Source organism: Spermophilus citellus, assembly GCF_964194105.1.
Source record: "Spermophilus citellus genome assembly, chromosome: 15".
NCBI classification, from domain to species: Eukaryota; Metazoa; Chordata; class Mammalia; order Rodentia; family Sciuridae; genus Spermophilus; species Spermophilus citellus.
This window is the reverse complement of record NC_138195.1, coordinates 48,622,924-48,635,544: the sequence shown is the minus strand read 5'-3', so window position 1 is coordinate 48,635,544 and position 12,621 is coordinate 48,622,924. Positions and strand designations below refer to the sequence as shown.

General features: G+C 44.7%; 2 long non-coding RNA genes across 2 annotated transcripts in view; one reads left to right on the top strand and one right to left on the bottom strand.

The window, feature by feature from the left end:
* LOC308634686 overlaps nucleotides 1-12,621 on the bottom strand; it is a 168,851-nt gene that overhangs the window by 60,894 nt on the left and 95,336 nt on the right. The gene's annotated exons all lie outside the window — the stretch shown is intronic.
* LOC308634687 overlaps nucleotides 1-12,621 on the top strand; it is a 32,228-nt gene that overhangs the window by 10,827 nt on the left and 8,780 nt on the right. The window contains exons 3-4 of the long non-coding RNA XR_014019063.1: nucleotides 2,198-2,303; nucleotides 3,183-3,361. This is a non-coding gene — a long non-coding RNA (uncharacterized lncRNA). The remainder of the gene's footprint in view (nucleotides 1-2,197; nucleotides 2,304-3,182; nucleotides 3,362-12,621) is intronic.

The following is a 12,621-nucleotide window of genomic DNA, read 5'->3' as shown; positions in this document are numbered from 1 at the left end:
TGCGCTGGAGCCTGGACTTTTCTCTAAGGGGAGATCTTGATTGATTGATTGATTGATTGATTGATTGATTGTATCAGGGTTTGAACCCAGGGGTGATTTATCCACTGAGCCACATCCCCAGCCCTCTTTTATTTTTTATTTTTACTTTGAGGCTCTCTCTAAGTTGCTTAAAGCCTCCCTAAGTTGCTCAGGCTAGTCTCAAATTTCAATCTTCCTACCTCAGCCTCCCAAGTCACTGGGATTACAGGCATGCACCACTGAGCCCAGCTAAGAGAAGATCTTTAATTAATGATTCATGTTAATGGTTATGGGATTATTCAGGCTTTCTGTTCCTTTGTCAGTTTTGATCACTTGTGTTTTTCTAGGACTTCTGTATTTTTGTGTATTTTGTTTATTCAAATGAATTGATATAAAGTCATCCAAATGCCTTTTTAATCATCCAGACCCCTAAAACAGTGCTGTGAGATCATGTCATGGTCTCTTTCCTACTGGTTGTAGAGGTGGTGGTCTGCCACCCGTTACAGCCCCAGCCACGATACCCCAAGGTTCCTAGGGCAGAGCGGAGGATGCATTGTGCACCTTGCTAGTTAGAAATGCTGCCCATGACTCATCCACAGAGTTCAAGGGAAAGCCAAGTTCTTATAGCCTCTTAAAGACAGCTTGGGCTAGACACAGTGGCACACTTATAATCCCAGCAACTTGAGAGGCTGAAACAGGAGGATCACAAGTTGAAGGCCAGCCAGAGCAACTTAGCAGGGCTCTATCTCAAAATAAAATAAAAATGGTTGGGGATGTAGTTCAGTGGTAGAGCAGCCCTGGGTCCAATCCCCAGTACTGCCAGAAAACAATTCAAAAAAAAAAAAAAAAGACATCTCAAAGTGCCCCCGGATGATTAGGGCTTGGGGTGGCCATCTCCCCCAACCCTTCAGTGGATGAATCAGGCCATCTCTGTGGGCCTCCCAAGGGGATAACAACATCCTTCTTGCAGGATGCTTGTGCAGATTAAATAAGAATATTTTTTACTGGTTTCCCAAGCCCAGCAGACCCTGGGAACCCCACACTTTGGCAGGTGGTCATGATGTTCCACTCTCCTCTCTGTAGCTGGTTTATTCCTGCTGAGGACAAGCAGCATCTAGCAGGCTGGGCCAAAGGCTGGGATCTGGGTGAAGGGTTATCTGTTTGTGCCAGGGTGACCTCATGTGTGCAGATGCTGAATTGAGAACGGACAGGGTATTCTCTGCAATGGTTCCAGTGAGGTGTCCACTTCGATGTCCTGTGCTGCTGGCCTGTCCCAGTGGAGCCACCTTCCTTCCTGATGGCTTCAGAGAAACCATAAAGAATGGGACTGTGGGTGGTATTCCTGAGTACTTCCCTCCAGGGAAGTCTCAGCTTGCCGTCCCCACCTCCATCTGCCTCGCCCATTGGGTCCTCCTCTACCCTGCAGCCCCTCCCGCCCTCAAAGAGCAGCCAAGCGGAGCTCTGCCTCCCTCCAAGGGTGGCTGCCGGGAGGGTCCTGGCAACATCGCCCTCCACCTGGACACCCCACTGAGGAGAACAGAAGACACAAGCTGCTGCTAGGTCTGTCTGCCAGGGTCAAAGTCCCCACAGACTTAGTCAGGAAGGGGCCACTCAGACAGCCCTGGCACCTGATGCTTGGGGGTAGTGGGGTGGGCCGGGTCCAAGCGGCACAGAAGGGGTTAAAGGAGCTGGTGGAAGATGGGAGCGCAGGGCGCACAGCACTGCTGGAAAGCAGCTAGCCGGGTGCATGGATAATTAGAACTGAACATCAGTAAACAATGCCTTTTCCCCTCATTAAGGACAAATCTGTATGTATAATGTGCCTATTTTCTCTTTCATTAACTTATAAATGGCCACTACTTTAAAGCCATTTAACCAGCAGTTTTGACTTGCCCGTCAGCTCAGGGTCTGACAAGTCTTCTCACCTCTGAGGCTGACAGAGGTGGCCTCTCAGCACATGGTCCTCACTGGAAGAGGACATGTGGGTGCTCCTCTGAGACTCAAGGAGCTGCAGAACCTTCCAGAAGGGGATGCAAGGGGATGTGGGAGGACAGGCAAGGCCAGGTGCCCGAGCAGGCCTTCTGCCCTGGACCCAGGTGACCCCCCCACCAGCCCCTCCTCCTGGGCCTCTGATGGTCACCCTCGCTCTCTAAATTGCTCTTTCTGTGCTCTTGAGTAGCAGAGGACTCTGATTCTTCCTATAAAAGAGGAGCCTTGAGAATGTGCCCAATCTACACACATCCTCCAGGATGCCCAGCAACAATCTGGGACCAGAGATCCCAAAGGTGAGATATCACATCGGCCCTCACAAAGCTCACAGTCCAGTGGAGAGAGCAACATGCACACATAGGTAAGGAAATGAGGGTCCTGCTAAGTGAAATCTGCACTAAAACTTGGGAAGGCTTCCCAGGTGAGAGTGTGCCTCTTCCATCAGTCTGGAAACTTCCCAGGAGTAAGTATGAGGTCTCCCTCATCAGGCTAGACACTTCAGAGGCTACTGACCAGTCCCTCCATGGGACTAGGAGATGCCCTGGCGGCAAAGACTGGAGACCCCTGGGTTAGGAACGATTGCTCCTATCAGATCAAAAACTCCCATGAGGGAGGGATCTGTCCAAAAGCAGGGCTTGTTTCCCTGTCCTTTTCTAGGTAGCCCCCAGGACCCTGGATAAAGATGAACCCAGCCCTGGAGCAGCCTCCTTGTATTCCTGCCTCCTTCCTGGGTCCCAAAATGTTTACCAATCCTGTCCTAGGACTTAGGGGTAGAGATGGTGCCAAAGAGGAAAAGGACATAACCTTTGCCTGTAGGAGCACCCATAGGGAGCTTCCTGGTTTTGTAGTGCCACCAATACACATAAAGCAATAGTAAGACAAGAGAAAGATGAACACTTATGGAGGGCTCACTTTGTGGCAGCAAAAGGCATGTCCATTACCAGCTCTGTCAACCCACCTAAGTGCTCACAGTTGTGAGATGGATAATATTTTCCCTATTCTACAAATGAAGAACTAAACTTCCAGAAAGGTAAAGCAATTTACTCATGGTCATGTAGCCAGTTGGTGTTAGAACTGGGAGTTAAACTTAATCTGTCTAGTTCCAAAACCTAAGCTCTTTCCACCACATCCAACTGTCACCTGGGATGAATTTTTTAAAATCTCATAAATTGCAGAAAAGAGGAAGAACATCAAGAATGGAGGTTCTGGCAGCTGTCAAACCTCAGATGCAGGAAAGATCTGGAGTGGCCAAAGATGTTCTGAAGATCTGATGGTGAAGCTGGGGAAAGCCCCACTTCTGGACCCCCTGCCCTGTACCCTCTCTGGACAGGAAAATTGAAGAACCTCAAGGCTGGTGAGGAAACATGCTCATAAATTCAGTTGTTCCTTAAAATATTACCTCTTGGTAGTGTTTTAACATTAGATGGACTTCTGATGGGTGCTAGGTTGTTCCACTGTTGGAACATATGGACATCATGATCATTAGCCTTGTTATTAATTACAAATACTAGGAAACAAGGTGAAATTCCATCCACAAGGAAAAACAAGAGGGTCTATTCACATGCAGAATGCTATCTATACAGCTGTTAATGAAAATAGGTCCATGCAGGCTTGACATGGCTAAGTCTCCAAAATATACTGTCGCGTGAAGAAAACACAACTTGCATGCATGATATTACTTATGGAAAAAAGAGATATCTCCAAACAAAGAGCTTTCAAGGGCTACATATTGTACTTATGAGATCTGAAAAATACACATGAAACTGATCACAGCAGTTACCTCTGGTTGGGGGTAGACATAACCAGATGGAAGGATCAAAGGGGACTCTGGTTTTCACGGGGTGACCACCTGTCCAGGTTTGCCCAAGAGGCCTCTGTTTTCCCTGTTGCAGGTGTGACTAATAATAGTGCTTGCTTTTCACTCTCAAAAGTGTTCTGTTTCAGTGATAAATTATATAATGGTCTTACTTATCTATGGTGTTAATTTTTTACAATAAGAACACATTAATTCAACCCTGTGTCATTTCTGATAATGCATAATGTAGAAGGTAAAGTCCTCCTTCCACCCTCCAGGCCCCGGACCCACTCCTCAGAGGCAGGCATGGTAACAGTTTCCTAGCATCCTTCTTGAAACTGTAAATCCATATCTAACCTCATCACCTTGACACACAGAGAAAGAGATATATGAAATTAGGCAGTACATACTGTTTCTAAACTTGCTTTTCTCACTTAATTTTGTCTCTGTCACAATTATTAGGAAAACCTGATTAATACAGATCCTCAGGTCCTACCAATAGAGTTGTAAATTCAGTGGATCACAGTGGGGTCCATAGATATATATTTCTGACAATCTTTCTCGGTGATTCTGATGACACTACACTATGGATTCCATGTTGATCTTTGTCCACAGAACAATCATTCATTCATTTATTCAATAAGCAATTATGGACCCTTGCTCTGGGCTTGGCCTTAGAGAATCATGGACTTCAACAGAGAACATATGCAGTCCCTGCCCTCCTGGGCACAGCCTCCTTCTCTTCCCTGTCATCACCGGTGGTTGGTTATAGAGGTCATGAGTATGGCACTGCAGCAAGAGCTAATCCTAATGCATCTCATCTGACCAAATGACCTTGGGAAATACTTAGCCACTCTCTGCCTCAGTTACCTCATTTGTAGAATGGGCACAATAATACTCACATCACATGATGGATGCTCAATAAATTGCAATTACTATTAATAAATAAATTAATTAGAAATAATAAATATATCTTAATAATAAAACTCATATAGTGTACCTGACAAGTATGTTTAAACTAAGTCCAATCATGAGCAAATAATGAGACAAATTCTGAACTACAAATCCATAATACAAACATACTGGTACTCTTTGAAAACATCAGTCTCAGGCTAGGGCTATAACTCAGTGGTACAGTGCTTGCCTAGCATGTGTGAGGCCCTGAGTTTGATCCCTAGCACTGAAAAAAAAAGTGTATGTGTCAATATCATAAAAAGCAAATGTAAGAAACTTATCTAGATTTTTTTTAAAGAGAGGGAGAGAGAGAATTTTTTAATATATATTTTTTAGTTTTCAGTGGACACAACATCTTTATTTTATTTTTATGTGGTGCTGAGGATCGAACCCAGTGCCCTGCGCATGCCAGGCGAGCGTGCTATCGCTTGAGCCACATTCCCCAGTCCACTTTTCTAGATTTTAAAACATGAAAGAGATATACAACTAAATTCAAAATATTCTTCAAGTTTGGGTTATTGATTTTAAAAATATATATCCATAAAGAACATTATTGAAATAATCAAGATATGAATCTTAACTTATACAACACTGTAGCAATATTAAATTTCTTTTATTAAAATTTTTTTAGGACACAATACCTTTATTTTATTTATTTATGTGGTGCTGAGGATCGAACCCAGTGCCCCATGCATGCAAGGCAAGCATAATACCACTGAGCCACAACCCCAGCCCTGCAATGTTAAATTTCTTGAGTGTGATAATTGCACTGTATAAATGCCCTCATTCTTAAGAGATATATGCTGAAACACTCAGAGATAAAAGTGTTGCTGGGGCTAAAATTCTTGAAGCCCTGGATTAAATCCCCAGCACCATAAAGAGAGAGAGAAAGAGAGGCAAAGGGTCATGCTGTCTATAAACAACTCTCAAATGGTTCAGAAAATTGCATGTGTAGGGATAGGGAGACAACAGAGAGAAAAGGAGAGAGACAGGAAGAAAGACAACAGAGAATTTGCAGCCAATGTTAATAACTGGTATGTTAAGTGAACATGTGGGTATTCCTATTCTGTTCTTCCAATTTACTATACAGATTTGGAATTTTTAAATAAAAATTAGGAAAAGTGAAATCTAATGTTTTTTTAAAAATAATATGCAAGACAGTGGTTGAATTGGGAGGGAGGAATAACTTGGAGGGAGATTTCAGAGTGCTGAGGACACTATATGTCTGAACTGAATGTGTTTGTTTCAGTAGGATTTTTAAAATGGACACTTAAGATCCTACTCCTTTTTGCTTGTATGTTATATGTCAATGATTATAAGTTTTTGAGAATACTTCTCATATGAAAGCATTCTCCACTACACCCTTCCCTCTGATCTAGGTCTTTGATGCAAGACAGCTTCAAGGCAAGAGTGGAGGCTGGAAGGAAGGCTGGCGTTAGGCTCCCCTTCCCTGACTGTTATGCCATCTCCAGGGGGAGGAGAGGAGGCCTGAATCTGAGGACAGCTTGGCCTGGGCCTGGCTCCTTGGGAGGACTCAAGCTGTGTCCAGGAGGGCTCTAGCCTGCTCCTCTGAGCCATGCCTGACTTCTGCTGCCAGGCCCTCAGGCAGAAGGTTAGCCTTGACTCCATACTGCTCTGGTCTCAGTGTTCCCCTCTTTGTCAGCTCTGTGGGCCCAGATGGATGTGGGATTAATGAGGCGTCTCATCTGGTGTGAGAAGTAAGTCGAGGGGTCACATTCCCCACTCCTTGCCTTGTTCCCTGTGTGCTTGATCTGATCAGCCTCACTAGCTGGAAACAGGGATGCAGTCACCTCTCTGTGTTTTACAGATTAATTGCTGGAGTCCTCAGCTGCCTCCATTGATAAACATGATAGCAACAGCTAACACATACATGGAGCTAGCTATGTGCCCAATCCTGTTCTAATGTATTTAATGTATATAATACAACAACTCTCTGAAACAGGTAATATTTTTTACCCATTTTACAGACAGGGAAACAGAGGTATAGCCTCCAGTCTTCAAAATCATTTGCCTAAGCAGACTTGGCTGCATAATTTGCAGGGCCCAGTATAAAATTAAAACATGAGGACCTTGTTCAAAACATATTAAGACTTTCAAGACACCAAACATCAAGCCAAGCATAAAGCCTATTTAAGGAGGGGGCCCTGTGAGACTACACAGGTCTGCATACCCACAGGCCAGACCTGTACATTACTGTAAGTAGCAGTGGGAACTTGAACCCAAGCAGTCTGACTGCAGAGTTTGTTCTCTTATCTACTGTGCAATATTACCTCTCTAACTCACCATTCTCCAAACTGTCCTGGAACCAGAGATACTTACTTGGTGCATCAGGACCTGTTCCATTTCTTAAAAGCCAGATGGACTCAGGGTTGAACAGACTTACTTGTTGGCTGCTACAGCAGGTAACTGTTGAAAACTGGTCCCACACAGTTCAACACCTGCATAATCATAGTTGCTGTTCCACACAGAAGGACACACAGAGCAAAGCACAACCAGAACTACAGGGCTGGGAGGACCAGCCTCTCTAATAAACTTCTAAGTTGGCTATTAACTCAGTTCACCAAATCTAACTCCCTAATTCCTGAGGGTGAGTTTCTTCTCTGGTGTGCTTTTATCCTTTCCTATCAAAGGATCTCAGAGGGGACCAACTTAGTTAACAGAAAGTCTCCCATTAACCTTAAACCCAAAACGAAAGGGTGAGTCAGGGTCTTGAGTTCAGTCCTCCCAGGAGGCTGCCAGTCCCTATGCAAATATCTTTACCTCCATAACCAGCTCCAAACATCAAAACCTTCTTTGGATATTTTTGTTGATCCTTTCTTTCCTAGAGCAAATGTGTTTGCCTACTTACCTCATAACTGCATAATAAGAGGAGAGATGTTACTTATTTTCTAGAAAACCTAGTTTTGCCTAAGTGCTCCATTACACAGTTTAACACCATTGATAGATCAATGTCACACCCAGATACTTTCATAATGACATAGGTGGCTTAAAAGGCGTTGGATAATGAGACTTTAAAGGATGAAGAACTGGAGCTTCTGTGTGGATAGGAGGAGCTGAGCCAGTGACACTAGGTTTATCATTACCACTATAGCGTCACTTGTGCCCAGTAGTTGGCAATGTCCGGGAGTGCCTGGATTGCTCTCGGTACACGGGGCATCTCTGCAGGCACACTTAAGTCATCTCCATTTTAGAAATGTGTTCAGTTGCAGAAAACAGAACACCCAACCAATAGTGCCCTAAACAAATAGAGGTGTACTCTATTCACGTGACAGAAAGGTAGGACGGATACTGGCATTGATTTACCAGTTCTACAATGTCAGGGTGATATTCCTGTAATTCTTTTGGTCTTTCTATCATAGTGGCCAATGGCTGCTGCAGCTCCAGCATTCAAGTCTTCACTCAAGGGGGGAAAAAAGGCAAGAAGGGGCAGCACCAGCAGCATCTGATGTCCTTCATAGGAAAAGAAAAGACTGCCTAGTGCCTCCAGAAGATTTCAGCTTATGCCTCATTGGGTTGAACAGGGTCACATGGCCTTCCCTAGCTGCAAGGGAATCTGAGATTTTATCTTGTTTGGGTCTAGGCACATTTTCACCAGGAACAAAATTGGAATGTTGAAACAAAGAGGGACACAAAGGTGCCACACCCTTCTGCCGGTAGTTCTCTCAGCGGCCCCTGTGCACCTTCCCAACCACCCTGAAACCCCTGTGGTCCTCCCAGTACCTCAGGCAAGAGGAGCCCACCCAGGGAGTCAGGATTTCCCCTGAGCTGGCAGGCACCACAGTCAGCTTTTTCCTGTGGTGATTAATGATGCTCCGCTGAGCCTGGGAAGAGGCGGCTAATTAGCTATAGACTGATTAAGGACGAAGCAGGCAAAGTCCCAGACATAATAAACGTGAACTTTCCATCCTCCTCTCTCCCTCCCAACCCTGCCACCACCAGTAGAAACCAAGCCTGAAGTGCCCCTCACAGTCTGCCCGCCTGGTGAGACCTGGCAGTGTCCCCCACATGACAGTTCCCGTGGCCTGGCACAACCAGGACATGGTGACAGAAGAGGACCTACTGGGGTCTTCTTTCAGGGCCTGATAGCCCTTCCAGCATTTTCCAAACTCTTTGCTCTGGACGAGGCATGGTTAGACCCAAACAAACTGAGTCTCTGCCCTGAAGTATCCGTAGCTGAGGGCTGCAGAAATCCAGGAAGGGCTGAGAACAGCATGACCTGGGGTTACTGGACAGGGTTCCATGCAGGGACTTGGTGAGTGGAGAGGCGGCCCTGGAGAAAAGGGTGGCCACCTACACAGGTGCAGAGGAGAAATGAGCAGAGCACAGTGGTGAGTGGTGGGCAGTAGTGAGTGTGGGTGGGGCAAAGGGGTGGGGAGAGGTAAGGACAGATGAGAAACAGGAGGCTTAGTCGTGATGCAGCCCAGTTGCTTCCAGCCCCACTTTTCCCACAACAACTGGCATCCAAATACAAGACACCCCCGGTGACCCACTCCACCTCCAGCTAGGACACTTCACCTGTATCTCCCACACCAGAAAGTATACCCAGGTGCAAATGAAGCCATCCTACAGCCACCCCTGCTAAGGATGGATGAAAATGAGCCCTCTGACACACGAATCTTGTACAAGATAAGGCTGTGATAAGGACAGAAGATACACTTTAGCCACAGATAACAGGAGAAATTCAATGAGCGTGACTTCTCAGGTTCTCTCGTTTCCTCCAAGGAGATATTTACAGGGGACAAAGGTGAAGGCCTGTCCAGGCCTGACTTGGGAAGCAAGCCTTCTACCTTTCCTGGCTCATCTTTTCCATTCCTTGAGTCTCAGCTCAAGTGCCACTTCTTTGGGAAGCTTTCCCTGACTCCCCAGATTAGATCAGATTTTCTGTATTTCCCTTTGAGAAGTGCATCATTTAAGTGATTGTGTGTCTTTACAATGATGTATTCAACCACAAAATATTAATGGAGCCACAAAATGTGCTAAGTTATGGGGACACAATGAGATGTGCTCTCATAGAACATATTGTCTATAAGTCCTGTGGCACCTAAGCAAGCATGTACCTTGATGCCAAAAGTGAGGTTTCCCCCAACCCCAGGAGAACACTAAGACAACTCAGGCATTAATGCCATGCCAGTAGGAAACCACACCCCTCGGGCCACCCCCACAAGCGCCTTCAAGTGCAGTTGCTCAGTTTGCCCATAAATAATAAGGGGCTTCAGGGCATGCTGCGGTGCGTTGCCCATACTCTTCCTGCAGAGCTGAGACACTGGCTCCTCTAGCTGCAAGGAGTGTCAGCTGTTAACAGTTGGTAGCTAAGTTCCTCTCCAGGAATTGTCCTCAGTCAAAGAGAGACACATTATTCCCCACAGCAGCTCCCAACTGGGGCATTTGAGATGACAAAGGCCTGCCCCACCCCCAAACCAGGGCATTTTGGTATAATCGTTCCGGCTTCAGGGCTTCCTGTGGGCTTGCTCAACTTCTCCCTCTGCAGTCCTGCTTCTGTCACCCCAGTACAGGGGTAGCTCCTGAGAGCATTCCCCACTGAGACTTCTGCATGCAAATTTCAAATGTCAGAGTCTCTTTCTTAAAGAACTTGACCAAGGAACAAGTAGGAGTTGAATCTATCCAGATGAGTGACTGCCTTAGTCTAGGGGAAAGGACTCCTTTTCTAAGCGGCATGACTTAATAGCCCAGCCCAGCCCAGCTCTGCCATCCTACCTGAGAGGTGAACGAGGAATCCAAGCCAGTGCCACAAAGGCCTTGGCAAGGACCTGGGGAAGGAACCAAATCTTGCAGCTGAGTTAGAAGACTCCAGAGAAGACGATATCTAGGATAAGAAGCCCACCATCCCCTGGAGTCTGGTTTCAGCTGATTTAACAGGTCTCCAGGGACTTTATTTCAGTAAAACAACCAGGAAATTCTTCATCTGTATGCTGAGGATTCCCAACATGTGGAAGGGTCAAACCAGCCACCAGCATCCTAATCCAGGCCCAGTGTGTGGGAGAACTTGCCTGAGTGGGTGCAGGGGGGTGGTGAAGGCAGTAGGAAGGAATGAGGCTTGCACAAACTTAGTAATTGAAATCATTAATAGCAGTAAAATAAGTTGTCCATCCTACATGTAATTTGTAGTAATGTTTGGTTACTGAGATTAATTTCTGGTAATGAAATACTAATTAAACCATTTATTGAGTAATGTATTTGCTTGGTGGTATTTTATGGGTGTTCACTTATAAATATTTTAATTACTTTTGCTAAGTAATTAGAATTTACTAAATAATTTCCAAACTATTTATTAATTTCTAGCAATTCTCAGCCAACCAACAAGTAATTGTTTTACTTTATATCAGTAATTAAAGTCTTTAAAAAAAATACTTGGAAGAGAAGAGAAGTTTTGAAGACCTGGCTATTCTATGCACACGAGATTGGGTGTGTTAAAGCCAAAAAAGACATAAAATCACTGTTGATCCAATATTATTCAAACACTGTTAAATTTTTTAACTTATATTTTTACGGATGTCTTTTATGGGTGCATGTACTATTTTTTTCAAAATTGAGATACCAGCTACATGCTTTCTGGTCAACAAACTATGCCAATTTTTTGTGACAGACTTTCTGTTCTATTCATGCCAAGAGGCTAGGGTGTAACTCAGTGGTATGGCAAGTACTTAGCATACTCGAGGTCACCAGCACCCAATAAATTAACATATCAGCCAGGCCATCCTAGAAAAAATGCTTTCTTTAACAGTTTAAGAGGCTTTCTGGAAGCAATACTTTTTCCATCTCTACTTACCCACTGTGTACCAGATACTATGCAAAGTAATGTGCACAGGCTACCTATGATCGTCACAACATGGGACTGAAAACCACTCTGTGGCAATAACCTGTGTGCCATCTGGCCTCCACAGTGCCCATTGCAGTGTGAAGCCACATAGGTGAAATAACAGTTTGGGATGAAAGAAAAAACTGAAATAAATGTAGATCTATTTTTTATCTATGAAAATAAGATTTTAATGAATATATTGTTCTGTAGTTCAGGCTCTCATTTATAACCATATTTTCATATCAATAAATATTAAAGAGCAGCAGCATCCTTACAGTAGGTGCATGGTATTCCATGAAGTGACCTCCATTTATTATCCAATCTCTAATTACTGGATATTTTGCTTGTTTTAGCTGTTCACTGTGGTGAACAAAACTATAATGAATGTCACTGTGCATAGATCTTTGTGCCCTTGTCCAGCAATTTCCCTAGAACATGTTCTTAGAAGTAGAATTGCTAGATCGAAGTGTTATGAGCATTTTTAAGACTTTTGATACTGTTCAAATGCCGCAAGAAAGACTGAACAAGCTCTCTGCGTGGGGGCGTGAAGCAGGGTCTCTGTCACTCTCTAAACACCCTGAGCTACCGAGTGTGACGGAAGGTGAAAAAGGAGCGCCAAAGACTGGAGGGGATGGCTGGAAAGTGAGTTGAGTGTTCTGGAAGGGCTGGCTGTGGCCCGCCATGTTTGAACCTGGCAAAAGCGAAAGGATCTGGTGGGAACATCTTCCTCCTGCCCGAACTAATAAAACCACGTGCCAACCTTCTGCTTTTTATTGGCTAGCGATGACCGATCAGAAAATTTTTTAAGTACTTCTCAAGTTTCTGCCTTGGAGACACAGAAGTCTGGAACGTGCGCAGAAGAACAGATTACTGAACAGAAAACAATTATGGAAATGATCCAAATGATTCTGAATTTTAAGAGCAAATGGTGGCAACAATGAATTCATCACCACATAGGAAACCACCAATGAGACTTTGCTTTAGTCAAAGGGGGCAGCCTCCTTTGAACTGGAAGTGAATTGGAAGG